General features: G+C 42.7%; 1 protein-coding gene across 1 annotated transcript in view; it reads left to right on the top strand.

Moving 5' to 3' along the window:
• The window catches only part of SHD (Src homology 2 domain containing transforming protein D), a 168,625-nt gene that overhangs the window by 52,839 nt on the left and 101,336 nt on the right, over positions 1-14,450 (top strand). Inside the window, exon 2 of the mRNA XM_058163606.1 lies at positions 2,565-2,659. The gene's annotated coding sequence lies outside the window, so the exon portion shown is untranslated. The remainder of the gene's footprint in view (positions 1-2,564; positions 2,660-14,450) is intronic.

Below are 14,450 nucleotides of genomic sequence, written 5' to 3' on the forward strand. Positions count from 1 at the left end.
TCCTTCCCGTATTTCCGATGGTCTTAGGCGACCCCTGGCAAATCGTCATTCGACCCCCAACGGGGTCCCGACCCACAGATTGAGAACCGCTGATCTAAACTGTTTTCTACATTGTGTGACCTGTTCATATTTTAGCTGGCAGAGGTACTATTTAAAAAAAAACAACCTGGAAAACCGTATAACGTCTTTTATTGTCCTTAAAACTGTGAAATTGTTCTGGATGAAAAACTGACCTCATAGAAAGGAAAAAAAAGAGCTTTAAAGACTTGAGCAGTTCCAGTAAACCGTCTTGGCTGAACTTGAAAAGCTAAGCAAGGTCAGAGCTGATTATTTTCTGGATGGGAGACCACAAAATAGATTGAGGAGCTGAAGAAGCCTCCTTCAATAACCCGGCTAAGGAAGTTGCTTGGCCGTGTATGGAGAATCATCAAGAATTCGTCAAAACAACACATAATAGATTTGAAACCTGAGACATTCCTGTTGGGCCTGCTGCCAGGAAACTGTAATAAAAGTAAGACGTATTTAATTTTACATATTCTAACGGCAGCCAGGATTGTATACGCACAATACTGGAAAAATGTAGAAATCCCTACATTTGGGCCTCTGGTGGCTCAACAGACTAATGCAGTCTGTTATTAACAGCAGCTGCTTGCAATTACTGCAGGTTCAAGTCCCACCAGGCCCAAGGTTGACTCAGCCTTCCATCCTTTATAAGGTAGGTAAAATGAGGACCCAGATTGTTGGGGGCAATAAGTTGACTTTGTATATAATATACAAATGGATGAAGATTATTGCTTGACATAGTGTAAGCCACCCTGAGTCTTCGGAGAAGGGTGGGATATAAATGCAAATTTTTAAAAAAAAAGATGATGATATAATCACAAAAAACTGTGGAATGTGCAGAAATGGATAGGTTAACTCTAAAAAAATCAAAGAAAAAGAAGATTAGGAATATGTTATAACATGGGAACTATTCTACCAAAGGTTAACTGACAGATACAAAGCTTAGATGAGTGAGATTTATGTGAAATATGGACTACATGAAAAACTGATGAGTAAGTAGTTTGATGGTTATATAATTGATGCCAAAATGGACAATAACCAATCGTTTTCAATGACGATTGGTATTATCCAGGGGTGGGTTTCAAATTTTTTTACTACCGGTTCTGTGGGTGTGGCTTAGTGGGCGTGGCGTGGCTTGGTGGGTGTGGCTTGGTGGGCATGGCAGGGGAAGGTTACTGCAAAATCCCCATTTGCCCCCAATCAGTTGGGACTCAGAAGGCAGAGAATAGATGGGGGCGGGGCCAGTCAGAATTTTTACTACCGGTTCTCCGAACTACTCAAAATTTCCGCTACTGGTTCTCTAGAACAGGTCAGAACCTGCTGAAACCCACCTCTGGTATTATCACATATATCCATGATGGTGAACCTATGGCACGCGTGCCAGAGGGGGCATGCAGAGCCCTCTCTATGGGCATGTGCACTGTCACCAGCTGATTTTCTGGTTTCCGGCACGCCAGCTGATCTTCGCAGACCAGCCGGCTGGTCTTTGCAGGCGCCAGAGTGCTGGAAACTGGCCTGAAAATGCCATTTATTGGGCTGTTTTCAGGACATTTTCAGGCTGTTTTCAGGATGTATTGGGGCTGTTTTTGGCCCAAAAAACAGTGTGAAAATGTCCAACTGGAAAACAGCCCAAAAAATGGCCTGAAAACAGCTGTGAAAACAGCCTGAAAAAATCATGAAAAACAGCCTGAAAACAGCCCGAAAAAGGATTAAAAAAACAGCCAAAAAACAGACATGCTGCATGCCAGCCAGCTGATCTTCAGGTTTCCGGTCCCCTGGAAAACCAGCTGGGCGGCGGGCATGCATGTGCCGGAAATCCGAAGACCAGCTGGGCAGCGCACACATGCGCCCCGGCCAGCTGGTCTTTGGGTTTCCAGTGCTCTGCTGTGCGTTTACGTGCATACGTGTGCCACACGCCTTCCAATTTGGGCACTCAGTGCTGAAAAGGTTCACCATCACTGGCATATATGTTTATATGTACATGATTATAATGACTACGATGATGTTTATCATAACATCATCATGATAGCAGTGTTCCAATATCTCAATTGCCACAAAGAAGAGGGAGTCAAACTATTCTCCAAAGCACCTGAGGGTAGAACAAGAAGCAATGGGTGGAAACTAATCAAGGAGAGAAGCAACTTAGAACTAAGGAGAAATTTCCTGACAGTTAGAATAATTAATAAGTGGAACAACTTGCCTGCAGAAGTTGCGAATGCTCCAACACTGGAAATTTTTAAGAAGATGTTGGATAACCATTTGTCTGAAATGGTGTAGGGTTTCCTGCCTGGGCAGGGGGTTGGACTAGAAGACCTCCAAGGTCCCTTCTGATATTATTATTATTATTTATATTTTAACACTTTGGACACCCATAAAACACACTCTCCAATATAGAAATGGAATTTGTGATATCAAACAATAAATCTTGGCCCGAGTCCTTATTTTGACCCAATGCCGACGGATCATTTCTTGATAATATTAACAGACAATATTTTATGCAGGTTGAATTCGTAGAAGAGATTGCAAATTTCGAGGAGACTGAAAAACCGGAGGGTAAGAATACAAGCCGAATTGTCCGCTGATGATGATTACAGAGGTAATCCTCAATTTATGACTATTCATTTAAGGAATGTTCAAAGTTATGGCAGCACTAAAAAAGGTGATTTATGACTCATTCTCATATTTTACACTGTCCTTATGGTCACGAGACCACAACCGGGGTGTCCAGCAAGTGGCATGTATGATGGTTGTAGCAGTGTCCTGAGGTCATGTGATCACCATTTGTAACCTTCCCAGCTAGCCTCCAACGAGCAAAAAGAGCGGAGGAAACCAAATTCACTTACTGGCTGTGGCAAGAGGTCCTGAAATCAGGCATGACTCATTTAATGACCGCATCATTTACAGAGTTTCAATTGTGGAATGGAATGGAATAGACCAGTGGTTCTCAACCTGTGGGTCGCGACCCCGTTGGGGGTCGAATGACAATTTGCCAGGGGTCGCCTAAGACCATCGGAAATATGGGAAGTATACTTGCAAGTTGAAGAATCGCAAATTCGGCTTCAGGCGCGATGAATTAAAAATAATAATAATAATAATAATAATAATAATAATAATAATAATAATAATAATAATAATAATAATAATAATAATTATTTAATTTGTATACCGCTCTTCTCCCGAAGGACTCAGGGCGGTTCACAGCCAAGTAAAAACGAACAATAAGTAAATACAATACAATAAAAGCAATGATAAAAAACTTATTAAATTTGGCCCATAATTAAAATAAAACCATAAAACCCCAATTAAAATACAAATAATAAAACTAATTTTATGCCAGTCCAGCGCGGAAGAATAGATACGTCTTCAGCTCGCGGCGGAAGGTCCGGAGATCAGGGAGTTGACGAAGCCCTGGGGGAAGTTCGTTCCAGAGGGAAGGAGCCCCCACAGAGAAGGCCCACCCCCTGGGGGCCTCCAGCCAACATTGTTTGGCAGACGGCACCCTGAGGAGACCCTCTCTGTGGGAGCGCACGGGTCGGTGGGAGGCAAAGAGAGAAATCTTTGCTCTGATGTCTCCCTCTCAAGCCAGCTGCAATCACTCCCAATCGCTAGCCTAATCTGGCTTTGGGTGCCATAAACTTAATAGGGGAGGAGTCTCCGCTTTAATGCCTCCGTCCTCAAGGCAATCGCAAGCAGTTCAGATCGCTAGCCAAGACGGCTTCAGGCGCGATAAATTCAAAAAAACAGTTTGCCGCTTTTTTCCCCCTTCTGCGGCTGCTGAGATCGCTGCCTAAAAACAATAATTTTACGGATGGGGTCGCCACATCGTGGGGAATTGTATTAAAGGGGTCGCAGCACTATAAAGGTTGAGAACCACTGGAATAGACTATAGAATAGTATACAGAATATAAAATAGAATAGTTCGTAGAATATAGAATAGAAAGAAAATAATTAGAATAGAATAGAATAGAATAGAATAGAATAGAATAGAATAGAATAGAATAGAATAGAATAGAATAGAATGGAATAGAAAATATGGAATGGAATGGAATAGAATGAGATGGGATGGGATGGGATGGGATAGAATAGAATAGAATAGAATAGAATAGAATAGAATAGAATAGAATAGAATAGAATAGAATAGAATAGAATAGAATAGAATAGAATATTTCTCTAGCTTGAACAGTCAAGCAGCAGATGCAGAGATAAAGATCCAAGAGAGGAATATGGGAGGCAAGTTAAAAAAAAGCATAGCAATGAAAGTATTGAAGCGGGCAAGAGATGATGGATAGATGATTTCTCTTTTTGTCGTTGTTCTGAGTTGCTTTTCCTTTTCTCTCTCTTTCTTTCCTTTTTTTCCCTTTCTTTCCTTTTTTTTTGTAGGTAGGTGACATGACTAGAAGTTAGGTAGGATAGAAAGAAAACATTTTTTCAATGAAGGGTGACATGATTCAAAGTTAGAATAAGTGATAGAAATAAGAGAAGGGGGAATATTAGTGTATCCACCTTTATGTAATAAAATAAAAGTAATAATAAGAGAACCCATGGAATCACTGAATAACGATAGATTGCAACTTAATGTAATTGTGTATTATTAGAAATATATAAGTTGATTGAATGTAATAACTGTGGTTAATTTTATTAGTTTTATTTGTATGAGAACGTATGACACCCAGGTGCTACACTGTTTACGCATTGATTTGATACGTTTGTAAAAAATAAAAAACTTTTTTAAAAAAAGAATAGAATATAGAATATAGAATATAGAATGTAGAATGTAGAATGTAGAATATAGAATATAGAATGTAGAATATAGAATATAGAATATAGAATATAGAATATAGAATATAGAATATAGAATATAGAATATAGAATATAGAATATAGAATAGAATAGAATGGAACAGAATACAATAGAGTATCTTTTATTGGCCTGGTGTAATTAGGCCCACATGGAATTTGTCCCTAGTACAGAAGTTCTCAATATACTGTACCTACAAACTATAGTAATAATAATAATAAAAATGGTGCCAATAAGAGAAGGTAGTAGAAAAGACGAGAAGGATAATAACAACACAGCCTGGGTGAATATAGCAGTCGTAAGTGGAAGACTACCTGTACTGTATATTGCCTTACATTGCCATCCTGCAGATGGTTGTTTCAATTTGACGGGGTTTTGGCCAGCTGCCCTGCGCCGAATTGTTCGAGTTGGATGGAGCCACGGCATAAAAAGGCTGTAAAAAAAATAAAATCAGCTTTTCTCCGGCAGTCCAACTTAGATTTGGCCCGGAGGGCTGACCTCTTGGAATCCACTGGGGCCGTCTGCAAAATCCCTGGACCACAGCATCTCTCTCTCTCTCTCTCCTTCTCTCTGTTTCTCTGTTTCTCTCTCTCTCTCTTGTTCTCTCTTTCTCTCTTCTTTCTCTTTCTCCTCTCCTCTCTCTCTCTCTCCCTCCCTCTTTCTCTCTCTCTCGTTTCTCTCTCTTTTACTTTCTCCTCTCTTTCTTTCTCTCTCTATCTCTCCCTCTCCCTCCCTCTCTCTCTCTCCCCCCTCTGTTTCTCTCTCTCTCTCTCTCTCGTTTCGCTCTTTCTTCTTTCTCTTTCTCCTCTCTTTCTCTCTCTCTCCCTCCCTCTCTCCCTCTTCCACTCTCTGTTTCTCTCTCCCTTTCTCTTGTTTCTCTCTTTCACTTTCTCCACTCTTCTCTTTCTCTCTCTTCTTTCTCTTTCACGTTCTCTCTCCTCTCTCTCTTTCTCTCCCTCTTCCTCCTCCCTCCCTTTCTCTCCTCTCTCTCTGTTTCTCTCTTGTTTCTCTTTCTCTTTCACTCTCTCTCTCTTCTTTCTCTCTCTTTCACTTTCTCCACTCCTCTCTTTCTTTCTCTCTCTCTCTCTTTCACTTTCTCCTCTCTCCCTCCCTCTCCCTCTCTCTCTGTTTCTCTGTTTCTCTCTTTCACTTTCTTCTCTCCTCTCCTCTCCCCACCCCTCCTCTCTCTCCCCCTCCCTCTCTTTATCCCTCACTCCCTTCCTCTCCCCCCTCTCTCTCTCCTGCTTCCATTCCCTCTGCCACATGGCCCTGGGCATCATAACCATCGGTGTAATAAACCCGTATGAAAGAGCTTGTTTCTCTTTTATTATGATTATGTCGGCGGGTGGAATTGCATTAGTCTGTGTTAAAAAGGGCTGCTGGCAGGGAAATAAATTGGAGGTGTCACTCCGTCTTGCTTCTTCATCTCCTGGCGTTACTCCGAGGAGTAATTTATCTCCTCGGCTGGCTGCGGTGCAGTGAGGATGGTGGGTGGGCCGGGATGCTCAGTGTGTACTGGAGACAACATGCTCCTTGGACACAGGGCTTCCCCTTTGAAACGAGCACAACATAGTGTGAATGTTGGCACCGGGGCTCCACGGGAGTTATTGTATTTTGAGGTTCCCTATTGAGAATGCTGTTTGATTTATGGCTCAGAGCAGGAAGAAAGTTGGTGAAAGAGAATATTCAATTTGGTTAAGTTAATACCTCGAGGTGGCAGCCTTTAAAAATTCACGCCCCTAGTTTAATCGAGGGGTGTCCAACCTGGGCAACAGACTTGCGGACTTCAACTCCCAGAATTCCCCTATAAAAAAAGATGTGGAGACTCTAGAAAGAGTGCAGAGAAGAGCAACAAAGATGATGAGGGGACTGGAGACTAAAACATACGATGAACGGTTGCAGGAACTGGGCCTGGCTAGTCTAGTGAAGAGAAGGACCAGGGGAGACATGATAGCAGTCTTCCAATATTTGAGGGGCTGCCACAGAGAGGAAGGGGGTCAAGCTATTTTCCAAGGCACCCAAACGCCAGACAAGGAATAGTGGAAGGAAACTGATCAAGGAGAGATTCAACCTAAAAATAGGGAGGAATTTCCTGAGCAATCAACCGATGGAACAGAATTGCCTTCAGAAGTTGTGGGAGTTTCATCCCTGGAGGCTTTCAAGAAGAGACTGGATTGCCATCTGTCAGAAACGGTGTAGGGTCTCCTGCTTGGGCAGTGGGTTGGACTAGATGGCCTACAAGGTCCCTTCCAACTCTGTTATTCTATCCTGAGTTGAAATCCATATGCCATAAGATTGTCCAGGTTGAATACCTTTGATTTAATTGTGTTGTAAATGTGTTTACAATTGTGTTTACAATTACATCAATTGTGTTGTAAATGTTGTACCTTGATGAACATTATATCTTTTCTTTTATGTACACTGAGAGCATATGCACCAAGACAAATTCCTTGTGTATCCAATCACACTTGGCCAATAAAAAAAATTCTATCCTATCCTATCCTATCCTATCCTATCCTATCCTATCCTATCCTATCCTATCCTATCCTATTCTATTCTATTCTATCCTATTCTATTTAATCCTTAATTTTTATTGAATTGTAGTCACTGAGACCTGGATTAAAGGTCTGATGGGAAGAAGGCCCTCTGAATCCTTCTGGAGAGAACTTAGATTTGCAGCCAGGATAGGCCAACCCTGCTATAAGCAGAATAACACAATACAGCTAGCCCTCGACTTACGACAGTTCATTTAGTTCAATTCATTTAGTGAACATTCAAAGTTATAACTCTGTGGCTCAGACTGCTAATGCAGTCTGTTATTAACAGCAGCTGCCTGCAAATACTGCAGGTTCTAGTCCCACCAGGCCCAAGGTTGACTCAGCCTTCCATCCTTTATAAGGTAGGTAAAATAAGGACCCAGATTGTTGGGGGCAATAAGTTGACTTTGTATATAAATATACAAATAAAATGAAGACTATTGCTAACATAGTGTAAGCTGCCCTGAGTCTTCGGAGAAGGCGGGATATAAATGCAAAAAATAAAAATTCTATCCTATCCTATCCTATCCTATCCTATCCTATCCTATCCTATCCTATCCTATCCTATCCTATCCTATTCTATTCTATTCTATCCTATTCCATTTAATCCTTAATTTTTATTGAATTGTAGTCACTGAGACCTGGATTAAAGGTCTGATGGGAAGAAGGCCCTCTGAATCCTTCTGGAGAGAACTTAGATTTGCAGCCAGGATAGGCCAACCCTGCTATAAGCAGAATAACACAATACAGCTAGCCCTCGACTTACGACAGTTCATTTAGTTCAATTCATTTAGTGAACATTCAAAGTTATAACTCTGTGGCTCAGACTGCTAATGCAGTCTGTTATTAACAGCAGCTGCCTGCAAATACTGCAGGTTCTAGTCCCACCAGGCCCAAGGTTGACTCAGCCTTCCATCCTTTATAAGGTAGGTAAAATGAGGACCCAGATTGTTGGGGGCAATAAGTTGACTTTGTATATAAATATACAAATAGAATGAAGACTATTGCTAACATAGTGTAAGCCGCCCTGAGTCTTCGGAGAAGGGCGGGATATAAATGCAAATAAAAAAAAAATAACGACACTGAAATAAAGAGAATGCATATTTGATTATTCATGTATTAACCGCAGCTAGAATTGTATTTGCACAACATTGCAAAAATGGAGGGATTCCCGTTGATGAGAAGGTTATAAGGAAAATAGTAGAATGTGCAGAAATGAACAGATTAACATTAGCAATTAAGGAGAAAGAACAAACCGAATATTTTGTGATACGGGAGGTATTTTATCCATGGCTGGAGAATAAAAGGGGAGTTTGGAAATGAAGAAGATTAAAGAGAAAGTAAAAATATATTAAGATAAAAGATGTAAATAAAAAGGAAATTGTTGGCATTTATCTATCATGAGAATAAGGATGTTTAATGTTAAAATCTATTATTATTGTTATTAGATATTAAGAAGAAAATGAAGAGCGTTATAATGCTTAATTGTTTAATATGCTATAATATTAAGCTTAGCAAAATAATGCTATGTGAATGCGAGTGAGATGGAAAATGGTGAAAGATGTTGCACAGAGATGTTTGTAACCAGACCACACGCCGCAGATGGACAGATGGAATGTTTATATTTGTAACTGAAAAATTTAAAAAAAAAAAAAAAAGTTTTAACGGCACTGAAAAAAGTGACTTATGGCCGTTTTTCACACTTACAACCAGGAGGTGGAATTCAAATACTGTAGCAATCGGTTCGCCCAACACTGGAAATATAATCATGCGTGCGGCATCACAAAACACGGCAATTCACTCGTGCGTGCCGTCCACGCACGCATGCGGTGTCAAAAACACAGTGATATAGGACGGGATTGCACCTAGGTGGGTGCACTCGCAGGTCGCCACTACCGGTTCACCCGAACCGATCCGAACCGGCTGAAAGCCACCTCTGCTTACAACCATTGCGGCAGTCCCACAGTCTTTGCCTTCTGAAGGAAAAGCAAAACTTCTCCATATTTTTTTTTCCTCCCCCACCAACTGCAAACGTTCCGTAAAACCTGGATTAAAACCTGCGGGCCGGACACCTCCTTTCTCGGAACCGGCCTACCTCGCAAGGCCGATGGAGAAAAATAGGGATGCAATCTGCTTCCCTTTCAGCCGCAGGAGGAAAAGAAACGATGAATTCAGCAGCTTCAACGGAGAAAGAAGGCTTTTAAGCCCACCAGCTTCAAAGGAACCAGACGCTGTCATCGAAGGCTTTGATTTTTCTCGTCTGTCAGATTCTTTCTGGACCCGCAGACGGTGATTGGCAGAGCCGCCAATCTCCCGGCAAACATCCACACCGCTGTGCCGTAATGCTTGGAGACCATTTTCCCCATTTCTCCAACCGCGCCCCCCCCCTCACCAAATCCTTGCGATCAATTAGTTGTCAGCGTGGGGGGGGGCTCCTCCTCCCTCCGCAGGGAGATGGTTTTAATACGCTTTATTAATATTTTGTATCCAATTGTAAAAGCAAAATTAAAACAGCGGGGGGCGGGGAAGGAAGCGATCCGATGGGGCACTCTTCAAAAGAGGATGCAATTAAGATAAAGCTCATATTAACCGAGACAGAGAGCCGGTGGGGTTCGCTGAAAGCTTTCTTATATTCTATTTTTTTCCCTGGTTTTTTTTGTTTTTTTTGTTTTGCTTTCTATTTTTTTCCTCCCCCGGTTTTCTGACCATGTTTTTTTTTGTTGTTGTTTTTTTATTTTGCCTCTCTGCTTCTTGTTCTCATTAAATCCGAATAAAATCCGAATTGGGATTTTTATTTTAGGAAGGAAGGGAGGGAGGGAGGAAGGAAGAATGAAATAAAGATGGAAGGAAGGTAGGAAGGAAAGAAAGATGGATGAAATAAAGATAGAAGGAAGGAAGGAAGGAAGGAAGGAAGGAAGGAAGGAAGGAAGGAAGGAAGGAAGGAAGGAAAGAAAGAAGGATGAAATAAAGATGGAAGGAAGGAAAGAAGAATGAAATAAAGATGGAAGGAAGGTAGGAAGGAAAGAAGGATGGATGAAATAAAGATGGATGGAAGGAAGGAAGGAAGGAAGGAAGGAAAGAAAGAAATGAAATAAAGAAGGAAGGAAGGAAGGAAGGAAGATGGAAAGATGAAATAAAGAAGGAAGGAAGGAAGGAAGGAAGGAAGGAAGGAAGGAAGGAAGGAAGGATGAAATAAAGATGGAAGAAAGGAAGGAAGAAATAAAGAAGGATGGAAGGAAGGAAGAATGAAATAAGGAAGGAAGGAAGGAAGGAAGGAAGGAAGGAAGGAAGGAAGGAAGGAAGGAAGGAAGGAAGGAAGGAAGGAAGGAAAAAAGATGGAATTTTATTTTATTTTAGGAACAAGGTGGCTCCTTTCAAACCAGGCAAACAATGGTTTGCGGGCAGAGCCAGATCTTCCATAGCATCATTACAGGCGGTCCTCGACTTACAACTACAATTGAGCCCAATGTTTGTGTTGTTTAAGTGAGACCTTTGTTAAATGAGCTTTGCCCGATTTTACGACCTGTCTTGCCAAAGTTGTCAAGTGAATCACTGCAGCCATTAAGTGAGTAACAAGGTTGTTAAGCAAATCTGGCTTCCCCTTTGACTTTCCTGGTCAAAAGGTCGCAAAAGGGGATCGTGTGACCCCTGGGACGCTGCCACCGTCATAAATATGAGTCAGTGGCCAAGCATCTGAATTTTGATTGCGCGACAACGGGGATGCGGCCATGGTCGTAACTGTGAAAAACGGTCCTAGGTCACCTTTTTTCAGTGCCGTTGTATCTTTGAATGGTCGCTAAACGAACGGTTGTAAGGCGAGGACCACTTGCACAACGGAGGGAGTCGAATGGACAGATAGTCCTCGATTTATGACAGTTTATTTAGCGACCGTTCGAACTTTCAGCAGCACCGCAGGGAGGTCATCATGATCAAATGATCCCAAGGTTTTTGATTGACAGGCACCCGGCCATTTGGCAAATGTCGGATCATCGTTGCTTTGCTAGTGTCCAAATCAGGGCTTGTGTTCTGTCTCCTTCCCCACTTCAGACCCACGAGCTGGCCTTCAGCCAGTGGATTCACGGCTCTTATCAGTCCTGGCAGAGAAATCGCAGCTGCCTGCCAAAGTTCAAACAAATGACTCACGTAGCAAGACTTTCAGCTCTTTTTGAAACAGATCAGCTAAACTTTTGCTTCCCGTGGAACTGAGAGCAGTCCCAAAGCTCCTTATATATCCTGTGGGGTGGGGCTCCTGCCCCACCCTTCCTTTTGATGACGCCGCCTCTCTAATCTTCTGAAGCTCAGGTCAATCCAAGCTTGATTATTATTATTATCAGCTGGGTCTGAAGGCGTAGCCTGGGGAAGGGAGGAATCGGGATGACGGCCTCATTACGTCCTCCGACTGGTCTGGTTCTGGCTCCTGGAGTCGAGCCAAAGGAATCGGTGCTCCCGAGGTAAGCCTTACCGGCCCTTCCCCCTCACTTTCGGAGTCACTTTCGGACATGGTGCCAGGTTCAGGGGCTGGAGTCACAACAGCTTGATTTGCAAACCAGGTTATCCTCTTAACGCGGATTAAGGGCTTGTTTGCTCATATACCCCATGGGGCGCGATCACAGCAGTGGAGTTTTGCTCCCCCGAATCACAGCAGCCCAGCGGAGAGATAACGAGGCTTTAAGAAGCTTTCGGAGTGACATCTCGGGAAGAAACTTCAGCGGGAATCGCCAAAGGAGAAGTTGCTCAGGATGGAGACGACAAACCCCAGAGTCAGGTTCAAAATTTTGAGGAGCCTTTTGTAGAGAGCTGGTTTGGTGTAAGTGGGGAAGGCGCCAACTAGTAACCGGGAGATAGTGAGTTCTAGTACTGCCTTAGGCATAGAGGCAGCTGGGTGACCTTGGGCCAGTCACCCTCAGTCTTTCCTCCCTCCCTCCCTCCCTCCTTTCCTTTTTTTTAAAGTCTTTCTCATTTCCCCTTTATCCTTTCCTTCTTTCTTTCCTTCCTTCCTTCTTTCTTTCTTTCCTTCCTTACTTTCTTCCATCCTCCCTCTCTTCTTCCCTCCATCCTTTCCATCTTTTTCCTTCCTTCTTTCCTTCCTTCCTTCCATCTTTCCTTCCTTCCTTCTTTCTTTCCTTCTTATTTTCTTCCATCCTTCCTCCCTTCTTCCCTCTATCCTATCCATCTTTTTCCTTCCTTCTTTTCTTCCTTCCTTTCATCTTTCCTTCCTTCCTTCTTTCTTTCCTTCTTATTTTCTTCCATCCTTCCTCCCTTCTTCCCTCTATCCTATCCATCTTTTTCCTTCCTTCTTTCCTTCCTTCCATCTTTCCTTCCTTCCTTCCTTCCTCCCTTCTTCCCTCCCTCTTTTCCATCTTTTTTCTTCTCCCTCCCTCCTTACCATCTTTTTCCTTCCTTCTTTCCTTCCTTCCTTCCATCTTTCCTTCCTTCTTTCCTTCCTTCCTTCCTTCCTTCCTTCTCTCCCTCCCTTGTCATTTTCTCCCAAAACCAATGAAGTGAAATGAAAGAAACAACAACAACAACAACAACAACAAAACCCTTATCATCTCAGGCATACCGGATTAGCAGCTTCCTGCACTCTTGGTGGAATGGGGTTGGACTATCTGACCTCTATGACCTCTTCCAACTTCCCGGTTCTTCATTCGATGAGGCTAATGCATCTGAAACGCATTCACGTCAAAGAGATCCTTACCCAGACTGGATTTGCACAGGAAAATCAATCCGGAGTCTTTGATCGCATTGAAGCAGTGCATTGATGCTAGTGGGTGATTGTGTGTATTTGTGTGTGTATTTGTGTGTTTCTGTGTGTGAGCTGCTGAATTTCTGGCCAACAAGCAGAACTTTTCACTCCTGAAAAACCTCGCTGAAATAAATAAATTTCGTGTTAGGAATTATCCTGCAAATTGAACGACTGTCTTGAGAAGAACAGAGGGAGCCAAATTCACAACATAAGCCATGCATACGGCTACTACTTACAACGGTTCATTTAGTGACCATTTGAAGTTACAAAGGCACTGAAAAAAGTGACCTAGGGCCGTTTTTCCGCACTTACAACCAGAAAAATCGAATACTGTAGCAGAGTCGGAAGGGACCTCCGAGGTCTTCTAGTCAAACCCTCTGCTCAAGCAGGAAACCCTCTACCATTCCAGACAAATGGTTGTCCAATCTTTTCTTAAAAACCTCGAAGTGTTTTTAGCCTGGTCACATGGTCAAAATTCAGACGCTCGACCATTGACTTATGACCGCGATCCCCTTTTGCGACCTTCTAACCACCGGGAAGCCCGATTCCCTTAACCACTGGGTAATTAACAACTTGCAGCGATTCGCTGAGAAAGGTTGCCAAAGGGGGGGGGGGTTGTCAGGGTTTCGCTGTGGTCTTGCTTAGCGACAGAAATTTTTGGTCGTACATCAAGGACTATCTGTATCGAATTAACAAACCTCTCCAATTTATTTTTGGTGTTTGGTTTTGTTTTCGAAGGGAGGGGGGGCAAGAGAGAGAGAGAGAGAGAGAGAGAGAGGGAGAGGCGGATCAAAGCGAGGGGTTTTCTTGATTTTCCCATTAGCCGAACGATTAACATTCCCGGCGAACAAATGATAATTGAGCCCGGTTTTTCAAATATTAATGGCTTCAAAGTTATTTATACGAGGCCTGGCATTTATATTTGATGAGACCTGCCAATAAGGAAGCATTTTGCTTTCCTTCCTCCCTCCCTCGTCCCTCACCCCGTTTTTTCCACTCTCCCCCCCCATCGCTCATTTCCAACTAAGCACACGAAATGAGACCATTAGATTTATTTTTACAGTTATTCCCCATAGGAAAGCTGCTGGAGGGGAGAGGAAGAGGGGGGCCTGGAAGAGATCCTTTGTTCACAGACCGAAAGAAAAAGAAAAAGAATGGAATATGTTATCGTCTTTTGGGAAGGGTAAGAGGTTCGCCTGCTTGGCGTGAACTCTCTTTCATGAATGCAAAATACAGAAAAAACATTTACACCAGGAGTTGCCATTGAGAGCGACTCGGCTCAGAGGCAAAACGGGGCTGCGGAAATC

This window comes from Ahaetulla prasina, chromosome 1, assembly GCF_028640845.1.
Source record: "Ahaetulla prasina isolate Xishuangbanna chromosome 1, ASM2864084v1, whole genome shotgun sequence".
NCBI classification, from domain to species: domain Eukaryota; kingdom Metazoa; phylum Chordata; class Lepidosauria; order Squamata; family Colubridae; genus Ahaetulla; species Ahaetulla prasina.